Source organism: Ptiloglossa arizonensis, chromosome 14 (assembly GCF_051014685.1).
Source record: "Ptiloglossa arizonensis isolate GNS036 chromosome 14, iyPtiAriz1_principal, whole genome shotgun sequence".
In the NCBI taxonomy this organism is placed as follows: Eukaryota; Metazoa; Arthropoda; class Insecta; order Hymenoptera; family Colletidae; genus Ptiloglossa; species Ptiloglossa arizonensis.
Genome location: NC_135061.1, coordinates 4,141,263 through 4,154,302, shown reverse-complemented (window position 1 = coordinate 4,154,302; position 13,040 = coordinate 4,141,263). Strand labels below are relative to the sequence as shown.

The window sequence follows — 13,040 nt, the reverse complement described above, 5'->3', positions numbered from 1 at the left end:
ATTCAATCCTCGACGTTCATCTCGGTACTTATCTCTTTTATCTCGAATCCCGTGATCGCTAGTGATACATCGAGACACTTGCCGCAGTAAAATTTCCATAAGAGGCTCTTCTGATTCGGGGAAGTACTCGAAGACACACGAAATTGGTGAGCGAGCACTTTTAATTGTACATGGTAAAAAGGACTACGTGTTGCTCACCTTGAATTACGTAATAAAATTTTGTAATTTAATTAACGCGTGTCGTCGTTTCAATTATCCAGAATTTTATTACAGACGAATCTTACATTACACGAACGAGTGCACTCTTTGTTTCGCAATAAAAATTAAACTGGAAAAGAACGAGATGGAACTATATACAGGGTGTTCACGCTATCACTGGTCTATATCGTACTATGTATCTCTTCTCGAGACTATTTTGTAATGTTTGCAATAAAAGTGAAAGAATGTTTAATACTGCGTAATGTAGATGTAGATTAAACAATGAAAAATCAACAAAATGATGACAAGGTTAGGTTATTGGTTTCAGTAAACAAACGTTCAGTGAACAATTATATATCTCTTATCGAGACTATTTTGTAATGTTTGCAATAAAAGTGAAAGAAAATTTAATACTGCGTAATATAGATGTAGATTAAAAAATGAAAAATCAACAAAATGTAGTTCAACAAAATGATGACAAGGTTAGGTTATTGGTTTCAGTAAACAAACGTTCAGTGAACAACTATGTATCTCTTCTCGAGACTATTTTGTAATGTTTGCAATAAAAGTGAAAGAAAATTTAATACTGCGTAATATACATGTAGATTAAACAATGAAAAATCAACAAAATGTAGTTCCACAAAATAATGACATAAGGTTAGGTTATTGGTTTCAGTAAACAAACGTTGGTTTTAGTAATTGCGTTACTAAACATTATTAATAATATCGTTGTCACGGTCGTTTTTATAGTCTTGTTTAATATGTCTCAATTAACAGTGCAAATCACGTGTCTCGTGGCTCTAAATATGTCAGACATTGGAATTACGAAAGTTAATTGCAAGTATTAAGGATCCATTAGCTTCTGCTTTTTGCTCGCCAATTATATTATCGTTTATTATCGCCGCCGTCATGACTATAACCTTCCTGTCTACGTCATTCTTTAACAACTTATTTATTATCGTTATGCAATTTCGTAAATTTTTCCGCATTCCTTTATCTCGTGTTCTTTCACGCAGACTTCGTGTACAGAGGTTCCCAATGTTTATCTGTTCACATTACACTCAGTGGATTGATAATTTATTCATAGCGCCTTTACGAAAATAAAAACTTAACAGTTCCATTTATCAAGTGATTCTGTTTAACAAATATTTATTTTCGGCAGAAAAGAAAAAATCATCGTTGGAGTTCTTAATAATGGTTTGCAATACTTACAGAAGTTTACGTCGAAAATTTTAAATATTTGTTTGGGAAAATTTTAATCAGAAACCCTAAAATAGTAATTTCCAAAATAAACGAATTTTTCGATTATTCGTTTATACAAGAAATGCAATGATATAATCGTTTACATGTTCTACACGAATTTATAGTATTAAGTTCCAATTGGTCGTAATATTATTTATGTGGATTGAAGGGCGGTGAGGACCAGTTTATGAAGCTAAGGATACAGTACTCTGAGAAATCTGTACACACGTTAATGATTCAACTTTATTTCTCCATATTAATTGAGAACCACTGCTCTAAAAGGTCAGTAGATCCAATTTTATTTTCCCAAATCAAATAGCAATCACTGCTCTAGACCTACTAATGGTCAGACTCTATTATAATTGGACCAAATAGTCTAACTTTATTTTCTCGTAACAATTGGGAATCACTGCTTTAGACCCACTAGTAGTCCAACTATACTGTAATTGGACCAAATGATCCAACGTTGTTTGTTCATACCAAATGGGAACCCATAATTCTAGACTCTAATGATCCTTATGCACTTGAATTTTATCGTTAGTTGGTCTAGGACAGTAATTCCAAAACATCCTTGATCTACTGCCTCGATCGTTTCATAAATTGATGCTCAATGTTTTCCAATCTTTAGAAATATATAAATATATATATGTCCCTTGGTCATTTAACTATGTACCTATGACTCCTGTGAATCACTTTGCTAGAATGTAGCATTTATCGTTTAGTGCATAGTGCATAGTGACCAAAACTGGTAAGAGTTAATTTTCTGAATTAATTCAGATCCAATAAAATTTATACAAGTTACTACAGTAATCTCTTGATAAATAACCACGTTTTCTCTCTATAAAACGTATAGAGTCATCCCCAACTACTGTTCACGTTCTTCAGCACGAACGATCGTCGACTCGTTTAACAAATTTAACGCTTGACAAATATTTATTGTCGGACAGAAAAGAAAAAATTATTTTTGGAGTTTTTAATAATGATTTGTAATATTTATAAGAGTTTACGTCGAAAATTTTTAATATTTTTTTGGGAACCACTGTCAGAATGGTTCAGCTATAAATGCACGTACCCTTAAAATTGTAATCAGAAATCCTGAAATAGTAATTTTAGGTCACTATGAATTTAAAAATTGATTGCCCAAACTGTAAACATTTATCTTTGTGACATTATTGTCAATGGATTGGTGAAATTCTTATGATGAAAAACATGAGCGTATTCGGACTATTTTTATTTATACGAAATTGAAATTTCTTCAGAAATGATTTGCACAACATATAAGGGAAATAGTCTAAATACGACCTAGTTTTGTTTCATTTTTATCGAAAGAAACTCGTCGATCTGTTGATAATATTCTCACGAAGATATTATGATAAATATGCAAAAATATTGTTAGTTGGTACCTGTGGATTCAACTTGGAATCTTAGACCCACCAGAAGTCCAATGAGGGACCAATGATCTCTTAATGATCCATCTGAGGAGCTATGATTACCTAAATGCGATAGTTGTGGCAAAGTAGAACCTTAAGTGACTCATCTCTGATAGGTCTGGGATATTTAATTTTGGAGTACCAGAAGGACAACTAAGAAGTCACGAATCTCAAATTAGACTTTTTCTTCTAAACACTTCACCACGACGACACTGCTTATGACATAATCATCGAGGTAGACGACCTTAGCTACCAAGGTATACGTTGACACTAGTGTCTCTTGAATTGCGAGGACATTCTTCTCAGGTCAGGTATAAGTAGTCGTAAGTAGACATACGTATACTTAGGTAATAAAAATAGATAAATAAATACAGTTACAATAATGTACTATATTATGTGTAAAATTCATAGGAATAAATAAATGGAATGAAGAGACGTATATGAGAAATAAATAAATAGATGAATCAGTAGACGTTAATAAACATTAGTTAAACGTAGTAAAAATTAAACGAAATTTGTAAAGAAACAGTACGTAAAACAATTTAAATTTCAGTAAACGAATAACCATGTATTTTTTTTTTATTAGGTGAAAAATCGTGTGAAGTATGTAATTTAGAAAGCATGGGACAAATTTAACAAAATTATATGTTCACTGGACGTATCTTGGAGAAAGTAGAGTGGAAATACAGTTTTCTTTCCATGTGTAGAATTACTATAATTTAAGCATTATTTAAGTATACAAACACTGTATGTCTACTTTAGTTTCTCCAAGAAACATCCGGTGATCGTATCATTTTGTTCAAATTGTCCCATGCTTTCTAAATTACATACTTTACGTGGATTTTCACACAGTATAATCTAGAAGAACATGTGGTTCATCCTTGTAAAAAAAGGAAATTAATTATCGAAGGAAAAAGAAAACTTAATATAATTATTTGATCGTTATAAACAGTCAGTACTTTTGTTACAATCAATAGTTCATTTACTGAGATTTCGTATACGTAACAAGTAATTAAAAATGATTTGATAGTTCGTTCTTCGAATACAATTTTATATCATAGCTAAGCTTTCATAAATCTATTTTAAAAAATACTACCCTTCTACTAAAATGATGCAATTCACATTTTTTGAAAAAGTTTTCAAATTATTTAGAAAAATAACTGAAGAACACCTGAATTCTAGCCGAAAACATTTCAGTAATTATGTAATCAATAAATCAAATACATTGACAGTGATGTAGTTCATACGACGTTAAATATATACTCTGTATACGAGTAAAAATAAAAAGAGAAAGTCCTAGAAACATAGTGGCATAAATTCAACTTCGTTAAAAAATTACAAGAAAGATATGAAACTATGACAAACATCTAAATACATCATAATGTAAGAATAAATTGATGATATTTTACGATGATACTATATTCGAATAATAGAACATTCGAGTAAAAATAATATTTAATTAAAAATAATTAAAAGTAGTTTCTGGAAATATAGTATTTCTTTCTATCAATTCTTCGAATTGAAAAGTGCTGTTACAATTGGTAGAATTCGTTATTAAATACGAAATAGATAACAAATTCGTAGATAGTGAATACCGATGCAAAGAATAAAAAAAGGAATAGCTATAAGTCGTGTGTTAAGCATATTGATTCGAGTAAGTTAGTAAAACCGATAACGTAGAATTAACACGTACGCTGTCCATGCTTCGAGCAATGTTTCCATTGAAACGTTCAGTATGTTCCTAACGACTTGCATGGACGTGAACTGTATAAGTGCAGGTCATGGGACGACTATGAGTTAAAACTTCAACGACCCGTATACGAGTCGTGGACATTGAACGTGTTACATATTCTGAGATAAATTAGATGTTAAGTAAGGAGTTTCTTCACCTATCTCAAGCCTTTCTCTTCTTTCGACTTAAGGACTTTCCTTACATAACCTACAAAAACGATCGATCCCCAACATAGGTATGGGGCATGTCGTTAGAATTATTTCACGGAAAATTAGATCGTTTTTGGAGTAACGAACACTTAACAATCTTTAAGGATATTTAAACGCATCCCGGAGAATTTTTCAACATTTTCAAAATTGTTGCAAATCAGTGTCAGCGCGCTCACAATAAAGAGTTAAGGGTACCAAATGTAGGATCAGTCTGTCAGGACTGTAAGTACACGATAAGCTTCAGTCATCCTGTTAAGGTCCTGTCGTGGGCCACCAACCAGTATTTTATGATAAGCTCGTCTCTAAAGCCTGGGGGCCCATATGAAAGCCACATACAAGATAATGGGTTCCATTACCGTATAGTATAGTCCGATTGTAGTTATGCCGTGGGCCACACAGGTCGAGTAGAATCGTTGGTTGTTGATAATTGATTTCTAAGGTAATAATTTAGCCATCAGAAATTGTTCCACTGAAATTTCATTAGGTACTCGATCCATATTATGATAATTTACCGATCAAAAATTCGTGGTCCTTGTATTACCAGAAAGATTCTACCATTCTCTGGGATCTAAACACAAAGTCACGTCGTGAGAAGGCTCCTATCGTTAATCTATCTTTGGACCTTCAACTTCCAGTCACTTCTCGGTGCTTCTCTATGCTCGTTTTTCATTCAACCAGGACCACTAGTGTGACATAATTCGTAAACCTGGTGTTTTCACACTGATCTCCAGTTTCCATGATCAACAAATTCGTATGCGTATTTCGTAACATCAGACCAGTGACCACACCTTCCTCTTCTTCCTTTCTAATATTCCCTCATCTTCCGTCTCTCGTTATCTCTGTACCTGAACATGAATATTCACTCGAACGGAACTCTGAACCCAATACTCGAACAAATTACGTAATGTCCAGTTGTTGGTTACCAACAATGCATAATCAAAGGGTAGACTCTCTCTGGAAACAATAAGTTCACGGTACAGCTGAAATTTTGTCACGGTTTGTAATTTAGAGCAGCGCTGACAAGCGTGGAAACTCCTTACACGCTTCTTTCTCCTTCCAATCGTTCTTTCCTCTAGTTGTATACCTACGTTGTCAAAGAAACCACGCTAAAGAGGCAGCCAAGCAACCTAACGTCTTCTTTGTAAGAAACTTCACAGTCACTGTGCACGACGTAAGCGTCAGTGTCGCGTTTAAACAGGAGTAGCAGTTCTCGCTGGTTTAGAGCTGGTTTACTCGGTTTGAGGTTCGGCTGTAATCTGACACGGTTAAAGAGACTCGAAGCAGTAAAATTCCAAGAAGGATGATTTCGTACTAAAATGAACCGACGTCGGTTTTCGCCGACCACATCAAAGGAACAGTTATCTTCCTTTTTCGTTCATCTTGTCATAATATTTACAGGGTGTGGAAACAAGTAACTCCGAAAGAAAGAAATACAATATTTCCTGAACTACTTTTCATTATTTTTAATTCAATATTATTTTTACTCGAATGTTCTATTATTCGAATATAGTATCATCGTAAAATATCAATTTATTCTTACGTTATGATGTATTAAGATGTTTGACACAGTTTCATATCTTTCTTGTGATTTTTTAACAAAGTTGAATTTATGCCACTATGTTTCTAGGATTTTCTCTTTTTATTTTTACTCGTGTACAGAGTATATATTTAACGTCGTTTGAACTATATCTACTTAGAGGGTTTTGCGACGATAATTGAATATTTAAATGGATAAATGTAACACGAATGAAGTAGCGTGACACGAATTGAAAAGTGCTGTATCTTTTAACAAGAAGACTGTTCGGTGAATTTTACAACTGTTGAAAATGAAAAATTCCCTTGGCCCTATAATATAATTCGGATGATTATGCGACGTTGTATGAGAAAGTTGCTAGAATTTCATCAACTTCGAACTAAAAAGAATGAACTGCGAACACGAGTTGACTTTTAATTATGATTTATCCGTAAAGAAAGCAACAACTAGGCGAAAGAAATAAAGAAAGCTATCTGGGTAACTTTCGATTGCTTCATAAGAAATCTACAGATGAAAATCTAAGGTATGCCAACCTACTGTCCTTCAGGTCTAACAAGCTGGTATACATATCGGAAAGCAGTAGTAGAAGGGAAAGTGCACATTTATAAAGATAAGTTAAAACTTCCAAAGGATCGTGTTAACACTATTGAATCGATGTAAACAAAAATTTGAACGATCACGATTAATTAAGAACGTTGCACCGGTGGATTCACTAACGATGATAAAAGTCAGAATGCAACGATTTGGAAAAATGCATCGAAGTCACTGACGAGTGACCTTGCAGTAGTTAAAACTGCAGTGTTTGTTGCAGCCTAAGTCAACACGTGCATCTCTATTCGTGTTTGACGAGTTCGTTTAAACAGAGCACTGATTGAATGATTGTTGCATACAAGGTGGGTCACGTAAAGTATTACAGCTGGACATTTTAAAAAATATTAACGATATTGAAAAAAGATTAATAGATACGGTTGAAGTATTTTAGAACACCCTTTTTTCAAATTAATTCGCTTTTTGTGGATAATGGTGTGAAATAGATTTCAAGGTCACCAACTTTTTTCAAATGCAATTATATGTTTCCCAATATGTATACATGTGGTCTACGACCTACATTTGAACGAATTCAATGACCATAATCACGCAGGTCAAGACTGCAAGTAAAGAGGTGGCAGTTATATCTTTCCAATCGAATTCATTTCCAATATTCAGTCTTTAAGTAATTCCAGTGGCTACTACTATTCGTTTACTACTTGCATGCGGATTACCTTTCACAAATGCTAATGCATCGGTTGCAGCATTATCGTTAGCTTTCGTTCAAGTTCTGCTTCTTGTTTGTTGTACGACTCTCTTTAATGCAAAAACGACCTTGGGTGATTATGGTCATTGAATTCGTCCGAATATAGAACACACGTATATGTATATCGACGAACATTCAATTTTGTTTGAAAAAAATTTATGAACTGGATATCTTCCGGATACCTCCATGAACAAATAAATAAATGAAGCCAAAAAGTGTGCCATTTAGAATATTTTACATATATATATATATTCAGTTGTAATAGGATATGTGTACTCCACCTTGTATATTAATTCTAATAATTTCTTTGCATATACTAGATTTGTTGTACCACAGGTTACATTCAATTTTCAAATGAAATGGATAAATAAATAAATAAAAGCTACAATTGAAACTTTAAACAGTGGGCACGATTTCAAAAGAACTATTCAAACGATTTATTTCAAATTTGGTACAAATATGTAAAATATCAATGTTTACGATGTGACAGATGTATTTTGAAAAATGTTTAATAGATTCCTCAAAGTTCAAAATTAATCATATAACAATTAATCGTACAGCAACAATATCCCAGATTAATGAATTGTCTGAATTTTTCTATTTAAAAACTCGGTTTTCCTTGAACCTTGAACATTGTACAGATGTATTCATCCAAACAAGATTTCGTTGTGTAACTTATTACACATCATCAATTACATTTTCATGTACTGAATAATATTCCAGAAAGTGTTTCCTTCTAATGAGGAAAAAGTTACAAGGTCCTCTGATTAATAGTTTGTATATTTCTTCCTAATCTTTGCTTCACATCTCGTGAATTATTACTTATTTATACAAACGGCCAAATAGGGGTTAAATATGTTTTGCATCTCTATTTATCTGAAAAGCTTCGATAAAATTAGTGCATAACAATTAATTATCTCCTCCTAATGATTAATAATTATTTCATTCTTTTATTTCGGTTAAAGAACATTTCTTCTGCGATTGGGTAAATATATCTGAAGAGACAGTATATTAATTTTTCGGGGACATTATTGTTAACTCGTTTTCTCATTCGTCAATCGTATAAATTTTGTCCAGTGTTCCCTCTGTTATTGTAATTCTTCAACTGCAAACATATACATTATATCTACAAGATTGTTGCATTCACAATTGCAGCAGACGTCTAAACGACGATATGAAACAAAATACTGCTTTCTCAAGATCATTGAAAAATATCCTTGCTTTTTGCTATAGTATACGAAATTAGCAATCGTATTTGCAATAAACTCATTTTCTTGTAATATAGTACACCATTTCTGTCTACAATGTCCATCTAAGATATGGATTTCAAGTGTCCTTCGTGAATATAAGGAGCAAAGTTACATAGAGAGTTGAAGAAACAATTATCAGATCGAAACAACAACGATAATCTTTTTATTATAAAATAGTACAGTGTTTCTTGAAGACATCGACTCCAAGTATTCTTCAGAGTTATAAAGAATAGAAGCAAAGTCATCGAAAACTTTAAAGAAAGAAATATTAGGTGATCAGAGATAGATCTGAATTTTAATTTTGGTTTCAGATAAGAGTAAAATAATTATAGTTGCTGCTAATGACAGAGAAAGAAAGACAGAGAAGAAAATACTTCCTAACAGTGTTTTCTTATTGGCAGTATAGCACACAAAAAATAAACTTGATTACATTTTAACTTTTAAATTATAATAAGATTTATGTCCTCGTTACACGAGGAAATAAATCAATATACAGGTTACACGGACGTGTAAGAATAATTATCTTGCGTTATCAGGAAGCAAATGAAAAAGTTGAAACGTGAATTTGTTTAATTTTTTTGCCCTGCACTGTTAATAAGAAGAAAAAAGTCCACTAATAGAAATCTTGTTTTTAAATTACCAGGTCATTTTACGTCTTTACGTAATTTTGTTTAAGTAAATTGTATTCGAAAAAATGTATTTACAGAAACACAAAAAATATTAAATAGATACAAGATGGTGTGTCATTTTTTCCTATTATTAAATTAATTTATCGATGTCGTTATCATAGGAATCAGGCAGTTTGTTTTTAAAATTTTAATAGCTCAGTTTAGTTATTCAATTTTAATATATCTAGGTCATTAATGACTTTATTTTTGAAAAAAATTATAAATTTTATTGATACTCATTACCTGTATATACCTAACATAAATTTCCTTATAGTTATTTTAAGCCGAAAATAATTAACCATCGTGTTGAAATCCTACTGTAATAAATTCCAAAAGATTGTATACTTGCATTAGGTCGAATGTTCGTATAATTAAATTCGCAGACACATGAAGTGGCCTGATACTAATAAATAATGTTAAATCAGTCACAATGCGCATCATGTTCATGCGGCTAACCTAGTTGCAGCGAAATGTGAGAAGTTTAGAAGTGTCTCAGGTAGGCAAACATAGAAATACTGAATTGATGTAGTTAATAAACGATAATAAAAAATCAAATAAATCAGTCTGTACACGAATTTTAGGAAGGGTAATGTATCATTTTTAATTCCAATAAATTAGTATTCTAAACCGATTTACGGTATGATTTAGGGTCAGTAGTTTAATTGCATGGTTGATTAATTTTCGCAATATCACAACGAAATGAATCGTGGAGTTTGTTGCACTTTCAATTTAATACTGTAGATAAATTCTATGAGATACGAAAGAATTTAATTGAAATATTTTTTGAATCATCAATAATTAAATTACAAGTGTCTGTAATAATACATCGCTGAAACTTAAATCTCAAGAGTTTCGTCTAAAGTAGATGTGAATGTTTATAAAATTTCATTGCACTATTTTGGATTTTTTAAACTTTCTTTGCATCAGAATGTACAAAAGGAATATTTGTTTTCTAAAGCTCTCACTTTGAAGAAACAAATATTAGGTGATCAGAGACAGATCTGAACTTTAATTTTGGTTTCAGATAAGAGTAAAATAATAATAACAATAACTTCTTTATGACGTTTGCAAATAAACGCACAAAAGATATAGAAAAACGAAAGTCATATCAAATTTGTAATAGAAGCACAGATTATGTCTAGTAGTTTCTCCCTCGAAAGATCAGCCCAAATCTGAACATTATTTTGATAAAATAATTCAAAAATCATTCTAACGTAACTGCATTCCAATTATTCTAAGCTGACTCCAAAATTAATTGTAATTTTCAGGTATTTAAACGTTCGTTTGTTTGAGGCAACGTTGTGCTTAAAATTTAAAACATACACAGAGTAGAGCTTTCAATCATTCGAATAATTCGTGCCCTTTTAATTATAGAAATGAATGTTCGAGACAGAAGATGTTTCATTTCACGAAGGATATAGTATATCTTTTTTAGAAAGTGCCTTTGGAGGCGTCAAGAATCTTTCAAGGTCATTAACACGTATTACATCGAAACGCTATACATTTTGTTTACGTTTCCATCGAGGCGTGTAAGACGAATACAATGACCTACCAATAGACCTACAGTTCAAGGTCATCGAAAGGTTCCAAAAACAGTTACGAAAATATATATATATATATAGTGTTTTAAGATACAAAGGATGTAACGGTTCAAGAGTACGCATTGTACTCCTGAATATTTGTTTATGAATCAAATAATAATTATTTTCAGTTTTAATTTCAATGCTCAAAATAGTGACCTTGAATAACAATACATGCCCGAAGCAAGTTGAAATAGATCTCGTCACATTTTGGATTTCTTTCGTATCTTTTCTAGTGTTTATCATCTTGCTGTGTACTTGTTATACTATCTCCTAACCGCATATCCTTCAATACCGCAGGCTAAATAAACAAACGGCATTCCGTCGTGTCGTACACATCAGATTTATCATAACAGTCACGCACCAGTATAGCAGAAATTAAAAACGAGAGTATCTACTTTAAAACATTACTTATTCGACACGAAAGAGTAAATAATTCATATAAAATCGCTTCGGAATATGTATTGACGTTCAAAGTCATTTTCTCGAATACTGACATTAAAACTTGACACATGACGATGCATATTCCTAAACTGTTACATATGTTAAGACAATGTATATGTATTTTGCCATTTAGTGACCTTGGTTGATATTGAACCGCAGTTCATTGTATTCATTTTGGAAGACTATTAGAAGAGAAATGTTCTTTAGGTTTCCATTTGGAATGAAAAATAATAAACGTTTGTAATAAATATTTGTAGTAAATTTAACTCCAATGGTAAAAATTTCTTTGTTGTGTTCTTTACTGATTTTTATGTTAAGATATTTATGATACTTTACAGATTATAAAATAACCAAAATATAATGATAAGGAACACATGTCTTCTTTAGATAACACGATTGGTACACCGAATTGATCGTTATTTATTGCCAATGATTAAAATGCATAAAATGTCTCGGTATCAAACAAAAACAATTATGGTTAATCTTGAGTTCAAAATCACCACATACCTGTCCTCTTCTGTATAATATCTTGATAACTCTACTCCGAAGGTGATAAAAGATGTTTTGTTGGTAAAATTTATTATTGACGTTTGCGTTGTGCTACGTAAATTAACAGGAAACTTATCAATAAAATACTTTCTTGTATCTCCAATTATTTTCAAAATAGCAAACTGAAACTTTGAAGGGTAACTTTATCCCTTAGAAATTAGAATTGACCATTACTTTAAGATTGATCAAAACCAGAAAATAAATTAAATATACAATGATTACATTTGGTATCAGAAATAAAATAAAAATTTCATTCTCTTAAAACGAGGAAGCTATACATTATTCACGTACAGAATTGTAATTACTAGATGTACGTTAAAATTAAAATCAACTTAATATCAAAATTTAAACCTAAAGTTAAAATTAAACCTAAAAGTTGAGTCATGTTCATGAAACATCGTACAACTCTTATGGAATCAGTAGTGAAAAGATACGACCAGTTTAGAAACACAATTGTCAATGCTCTAAAATCCTTCGGTCACTTCGAATAAACAAACTTTCTCACACTTACGTGAAGAGGTTACAGTTACCAAAAAGTAACGTCTTGCACATTTGCAATTAACATTCTCAATTGACATTCCCAATTGGCATGATACATTTCTTTCAAACGACCACTCACCGAACAAAACGAAACTCCCAGTGTCACCGAGAAGTCTTTCGATCAAGATCGATAGAAAAGCAACACGAATAGTTCAAGCCATCGTTCACCAAATGGAGCACCGATGTTCGAGCCTCTCCTCTTCGTAGACTTCACTCGAATTGTCCAAATAACGAACAGTCCCTGTCACAAATCAGTCGAAATGTTGACCGAGACGTTGATCGCGGAACCGAGTACTCGCGCGTCAGCTCGTACACCGCGCGCAACAGAATGCGATTTGCTCGCGGCACAAGCTCTGCCCGAGCGTTCGCG

General features: G+C 32.3%; 1 pseudogene across 1 annotated transcript in view; it reads right to left on the bottom strand.

Moving 5' to 3' along the window:
• LOC143154313 (ATP-binding cassette subfamily G member 4 pseudogene) overlaps positions 1 to 13,040 on the bottom strand; it is a 27,502-nt pseudogene extending 14,462 nt beyond the window's left edge. The window contains exon 1 of the transcript XR_012994042.1: positions 12,750 to 13,040. The product of XR_012994042.1 is annotated as an ATP-binding cassette subfamily G member 4 pseudogene (transcript). The remainder of the gene's footprint in view (positions 1 to 12,749) is intronic.